Source organism: Typopeltis vanoorti, chromosome 16, assembly GCF_054136105.1.
Source record: "Typopeltis vanoorti isolate ZY-2024b chromosome 16, IOZ_Tvanoo_1.0, whole genome shotgun sequence".
In the NCBI taxonomy this organism is placed as follows: Eukaryota; Metazoa; Arthropoda; class Arachnida; order Uropygi; family Thelyphonidae; genus Typopeltis; species Typopeltis vanoorti.
The window spans coordinates 96,178,744-96,184,747 of NC_143564.1; positions in this window are offsets into that span (position 1 = coordinate 96,178,744).

Consider the following 6,004-nt stretch of genomic DNA (forward strand, 5'->3'; position numbering starts at 1 on the left):
GTTTGAACACTGACTCGTAAACGGAACAAATATATTTGAATAAGTAAGCTTTAGCGGACGTGACTAAAATATCACCTATTTCGTTCTTGAATAAATATTAAAGATATGATAGCGCACTTTGGTATACACAAGAACCATTATATGGAAATCCCTTCGTCTTTAAGATTTTGCTGCTCAGAACAGCCTTCGGAAGAAAGACTTAGATCTTATTTTTTTTTATCGTAGTAAGAAAATTTTTGTCCCGGACGTGGATGAGTAAAAAATGGTCCCCTAATTATAAACCGTTTAAAATAATTTTAATATTTTCTTGTTTATTTGTTTCATCATGTACTAATTTTTCAAACGACGTTTGAAAAATTAGTATTTATTGGTTTATTACTTCATAACTGATATTTATTCTAACATGTCTCCCAAATGCAAACTTCACCTACCCAAGGCACAAATAATCTAACAGTCATCACAACTAGAAGTTCATATAAGGGTATTATCATCAGGTGTTGCAGAGTTTGTATGCAAAGGCCCTGTTGATTGTTCCTCTTTGTGTGATGATGTTTAAAATTATGTAAGGCAATCAGTTCCACTTCAGGAACAATCTATGGAAATTTATTTCAGATCTGAAAAGGAATTTTGTATTTTTCTTTTATTTACTTCCTCAGACCATGTGCTACTATCTGGCTTAAAGTATGTATGATACAGAAAGCTTGCTAGTTGATTATGATTCTAGTGGAAAGGCTTAGACGTTGGTTATGCATTATTACTAAATAGTTTAGGGAAATAACAGCGTAGTCTAGGATATACATTAAAATAACTTTTTAATACAAATCCAATATTTCGGCAACGTCACGTTGCCATTTTAAGCGCCTCCGTAGCGCAATTGGAAGAACGACGGTACATTGCGCCCTTCGATTGGAATAGGCCTAAGTTCGATTCTCGTCGCGACGGGAGGAATCTTTATCTGGTCGATTTCAATCGATGGTGAGTTAGCCGATCTCATACGGAGGTAGCAGGGTTTTTTCTCCCGGAAACTCGGGTTTTTCATCCCGCATACATACAAATCGGCCCTTCAGAACACACGCAATTTACAGACAAAAATTACTAGTTGTGGTGGTGTTGGAGGTGGGCGGTAGATGGCGTTGATTCGTAGTAGAGGTAAGGTGTAGAGACAGTTGAAGATGTCCTCCCGCGATGAGTCTTCGGACTCCTTGGAGGTATCAGGAATAATAATAATAATAATAATAATTTTCAACAGGAACTTGTGAGCAAGACACGTGCACGCAGGCACAGCAAACAGTAAATGAGGACGAAGCAGGAAGCTATACTTTCTCATAAAGTCCTACTGATGCCCCCTAGCGGGCAATGTTGGTATTCTTGGGCGATTGGGCTGAGGTTTTCTGATGTAGGTTTCCCAATTTTGAGGAAGTCTCATGCAGCCAAATTTCTTGAGGTTTGGTTTGTTTCTTAGGGCTGAGGCTGATTCCATGAAAAGCCTTTCGTACTTGTATTTACTACGGTGAATGATCGTGGCTTTCTTCCACCGTATTCTATGGCAGGTATCCAGAGCATGGTCTGCAAGACTAGAGTGGCTGTACTGGTGAAATCGGATGTAGTCCTTGTGTTCTATAATTCTGATATTGGCTGTACTGGTGAAATCGGATGTAGTCCTTGTGTTCTATAATTCTGATATTGGCTGTCCTGCCTGTTTAGCCAAAGTTGGACAGCTTACAGCTGCAAGGGACCTGGTATACACCAGGTAGGTCTAGAGGGGGGAGGGTTGGTCTTTAGTGGAGCGGATAAGGGATGCCAATTTCTTATATGGTCTGTAACAAGAAGTCAGGCCGTGTTTTTTTAGGATTTTTGTAATTTTTTCCGAGGTGCCTCTGATATAGGGTATGGTGATGGATTTAGAGTAATCCTTGTTGTGAGGGGGGGGGGGGTTGTGGTTTATTGGTTTCAATATTTTTTGGATTGTTTTGGGAGGGTAGCCATTGGCAGAGAAAGTGTTGAGAATGTGGTTTAGTTCTGTGGTTAGGGCAATGTCATTTGAACAGATAAGTTCAGCCCTGTTGTGTAGTGTCTTAATGACTCCATATTGTTGTGAGGAGGGGTAGTGGGGTTGTAGGTGAATGTATGTGCCTGTATGGGTGGGTTTTCTATAGATTGAGAAAGCCAAGGTTCCATTAGGCTGGCGGGTGACTAGTTTGTCTAAGAGAGGAAGGCAGTTGTTTTTTTCTTCTTCCAAGGTGAATTTGATTCTGGGGTGTTAGTTGTTTAAGTGTGTTAGGAAGGAGAGGAGTGCATCGGAGCCATGTGGCCAAATAGCGAAAACACATCAGGTACATACCGAAGCCAAATAGTTGGTTTTTGTGGGGCAGAGTTTAAGGCTTTCTCTTCAAATTATCCTTATTTCCCTTAAACTCTGCCCCACAAAAACCAACTATTTGGCTTCGGTATGTAGATGATGTGTTCGCTATTTGGCCACATGGCTCCGATGCACTCCTCTCCTTCCTAACACACTTAAACAACTAACACCCCAGAATCAAATTCACCTTGGAAGAAGAAAAAAACAACTGCCTTCCTCAACAAAAAAACAACTGCCTTCTTAGACAAACTAGTCACCCGCCAGCCTAATGGAACCTTGGCTTTCTCAATCTATAGAAAACCCACCCATACAGGCAGATACATTCACCAACAATCCCACCACCCTTCCTCACAACAATATGGTGTCATTAAGACACTACACAACAGGGCTGAACTTATCTGTTCAAATGACATTGCCCTAACCACAGAACTAAACCACATTCTGAACACTTTCTCTGCCAATGGCTACCCTCCCAAAACAATCCAAAAAATATTGAAACCAATAAACCACAACCCCTCTCACAACAAGGATTACTCTAAATCCATCACCATACCCTATATCAGAGGCACCTCGGAAAAAATTACAAAAATCCTAAAAAAAAACACGGCCTGACTTCTTGTTACAGACCATATAAGAAATTGGCATCCCTTATCCGCTCCACTAAAGACCAAACCCCCCCCCCCCCTCTAGACCTACCTGGTGTATACCAGGTCCCTTGCAGCTGTAAGCTGTCCTACTTTGGCCAAACAGGCAGGACAGCCAATATCAGAATTACAGAACACAAGGACTACATCCGATTTCACCAGTACAGCCACGCTAGTCTTGCAGACCATGCTCTGGATACCTGCCATAGGATACGGTGGAAGAAAGCCACGATCATTCACCGTAGTAAATACAAGTACGAAAGGCTTTTCATGGAATCAGCCTCAGCCCTAAGAAACAAACCAAACCTCAAGAAATTTGGCTGCATGAGACTTCCTCAAATTTGGGAAACCTACATCAGAAAACCTCAGCCCAATCGCCCAAGAATACCAACATTGCCCGCTAGGGGGGCATCAGTGGGACTTTATGAGAAAGTATAGCTTCCTGCTTCGTCCTCATTTACTGTTTGCTGTGCCTGCGTGCACGTGTCTTGCTCACAAGTTCCTGTTGAAAATGGCAACGTGACGTTGCCGAAATATTGGATTTGTATTAAAAAGTTATTTGAATGTATATCCTAGACTACGCTGTTATTTCCCTAAAGTATTTAGTAATAGTTGATTATGAATTGTTGATAGTTGTGGCACGAATTTATAATCTCTTACAGCTTGTACACACGAAGTCTTTGAAGGCAATAGAATTATTGAAACTGACCATCTTGATATCTCAGCTTAGCACATCAGTTAGGACTTCTAATGGATCAAGGTGTTGAAGATGACAGCGTTGTTTCTTTCTTGTAAGATTTTATTTAGTAAATTTGTTAGGCACCTGCTGAAATGAAAATATATCTTTAATGATATTACAATCAGTTTTGTCAGAAGCAAAAGACAATTAAAAATGTATGCATAGTATCTGACGCAAATTGTCTGAACAGAATAACACATCCTGAATTTTATTTATTTTTCATTATTCATATAGCATATGACGTAAATGCATGTAATTCAGATACAGCGTCGGATAATAACACGCGTGATCAAAACATCCTGAATAACAATATATTGACGTTATTAATATACAATATTTAATAAGAGGAACGTCACCTAACCAATCAAACATTTCAACATTTCTTCAACAAAATATCTCGCATTCACATGAGTTGAAACATACGGGCGCAATATTTGTTATTTGAAGTGTAATCTGACACTTCAAATAGCATCGGTCTATTAATCAGGAAATTACACACAAAAAAAAGTAAGTAGCACAATTTTAGTGAAACAGATTATTGAATAAATGAACTATTTTTCTCAAAAATGTTTTATTGTATGATTTCCGACCGAGTTTGAAATTAGAATGATTCCTTGAGATGTTACACAAATGGCTCTTTCACTGCTCCTATTCTTATTCCTTGTACGAACAAGGGAAAATTAAGCCACGCCAACTACATTTACAGCTTAAAGAGATTCTCATAAGGTTGAATTTACTTCCAGCATTTATTAGCGACATTACTTCCTCTTTCAGTTAATATGCACATCTGGAAATGACAGACGCATGATTTTCGAACGTGCTATTGTAATTTTAATAGTAATAATTAAAATAAATTGTAAATAAATGTAATTTTACTTATAAGTATATAAGTATATTCTCTGGTAAGATGTGATTATCTGCATGTTTATATAAAGTTTGTACTTCATTATCTAAAATTTTATTTTTGTCTAGATACATTTAGGACTGCCATGAAAATTATAGGTATTTCAGGACAGTTTTTTATTTATTTTTTTTTATTTTATTAATATTTTTTTAATCCGTGACACTTCTCTTGTTCTTTAACCGTTGTTCTGTCCACTGCTGGACGAAGCTCTTCCCCATGGTTTCCCAGACAACTCGGTTTTCTGCCTCTCCAATCCATCTCACTCCTGAAACTTGTTCCAGTTCATCCCTCATCTTCTCGGTCTTCCTCTTTGTCTTGCTCCATCCATTGGTCTCCACTCCGTTGTTTTTCTGGTCCATCGCCTGTCATTTCATCTGGCAATATGGCCAGTCCATCTCCCAAATATTTGCCAACAGCGTCGATTTGCTTTGTTTCATTCCCTTTTTAATATGATACGTTGAATGTTTTTTCATAGAAGTGGCAAATATTTCTTATGGACATAAAACCAATTATTGGGTTGAATAGCAATCCATTAAATGCATCTAATACTTTGAGTATACATAAGGTTCTAGGACCGAGATTTGGTTTTATCTGGTACGTAAATAGAACTGAGTTTAATTTTCCAGCGCTTTCTTTAGTTTGAAAATCTGGTCTTTGTGGTTATTTAGTTATAATTTGAGATATAATACAGATACATAGCATACAAATAAATATTGATCATGATGCACAGAAAGCTCTAGATGTATACTGTACAGGGTGATCAAAATTAAAGTATCCCTGTTTAAGGCCTTGGGGAGCGTCACCCAGTGATCCAAATGCTGCGAAACTGCAGAAATACATTGTGTGTCCTGCGGAAGCGTCATCTTAGAGAGGAAATAGTTTCAAATTTCACCACCAGGGGTGCTGTGTGATGCACCGAATGTAGACGTAATTTTCTGTGTGTGTGAGGAGAAAAGCGACGCAAGCATAACTCATTTTTATTCACTTTCATTATGCATTCAGATGCATTCATCTGGGGTTATCAGGATGATCCCGATTAACTCTGTCACTGAGAAATCCCCAGAGTCAGACAAGCGGTCAGATCAGTTGAACAAGGCGGCCATTCAGTGACAAAAGTACGGGTTGTCACTCTGGCTTCCGTGAAATGTTCTCAAACATGTACGATCGACCGATGTGTATAAAAATGACTGAATCCACACAGGCGCTGCTGTAGCGCAACAAAATTGTTTATCATATCGCAATACCTCTCAGCAGGTCACCGGTGCGCTAGCGAATGTCCTCAAAGAAGAATGGTCGAATGATAACGAAGCTGTACACCCGCACCAGACTAACTTTGGATGAGTGCAAAGAATTTGTTG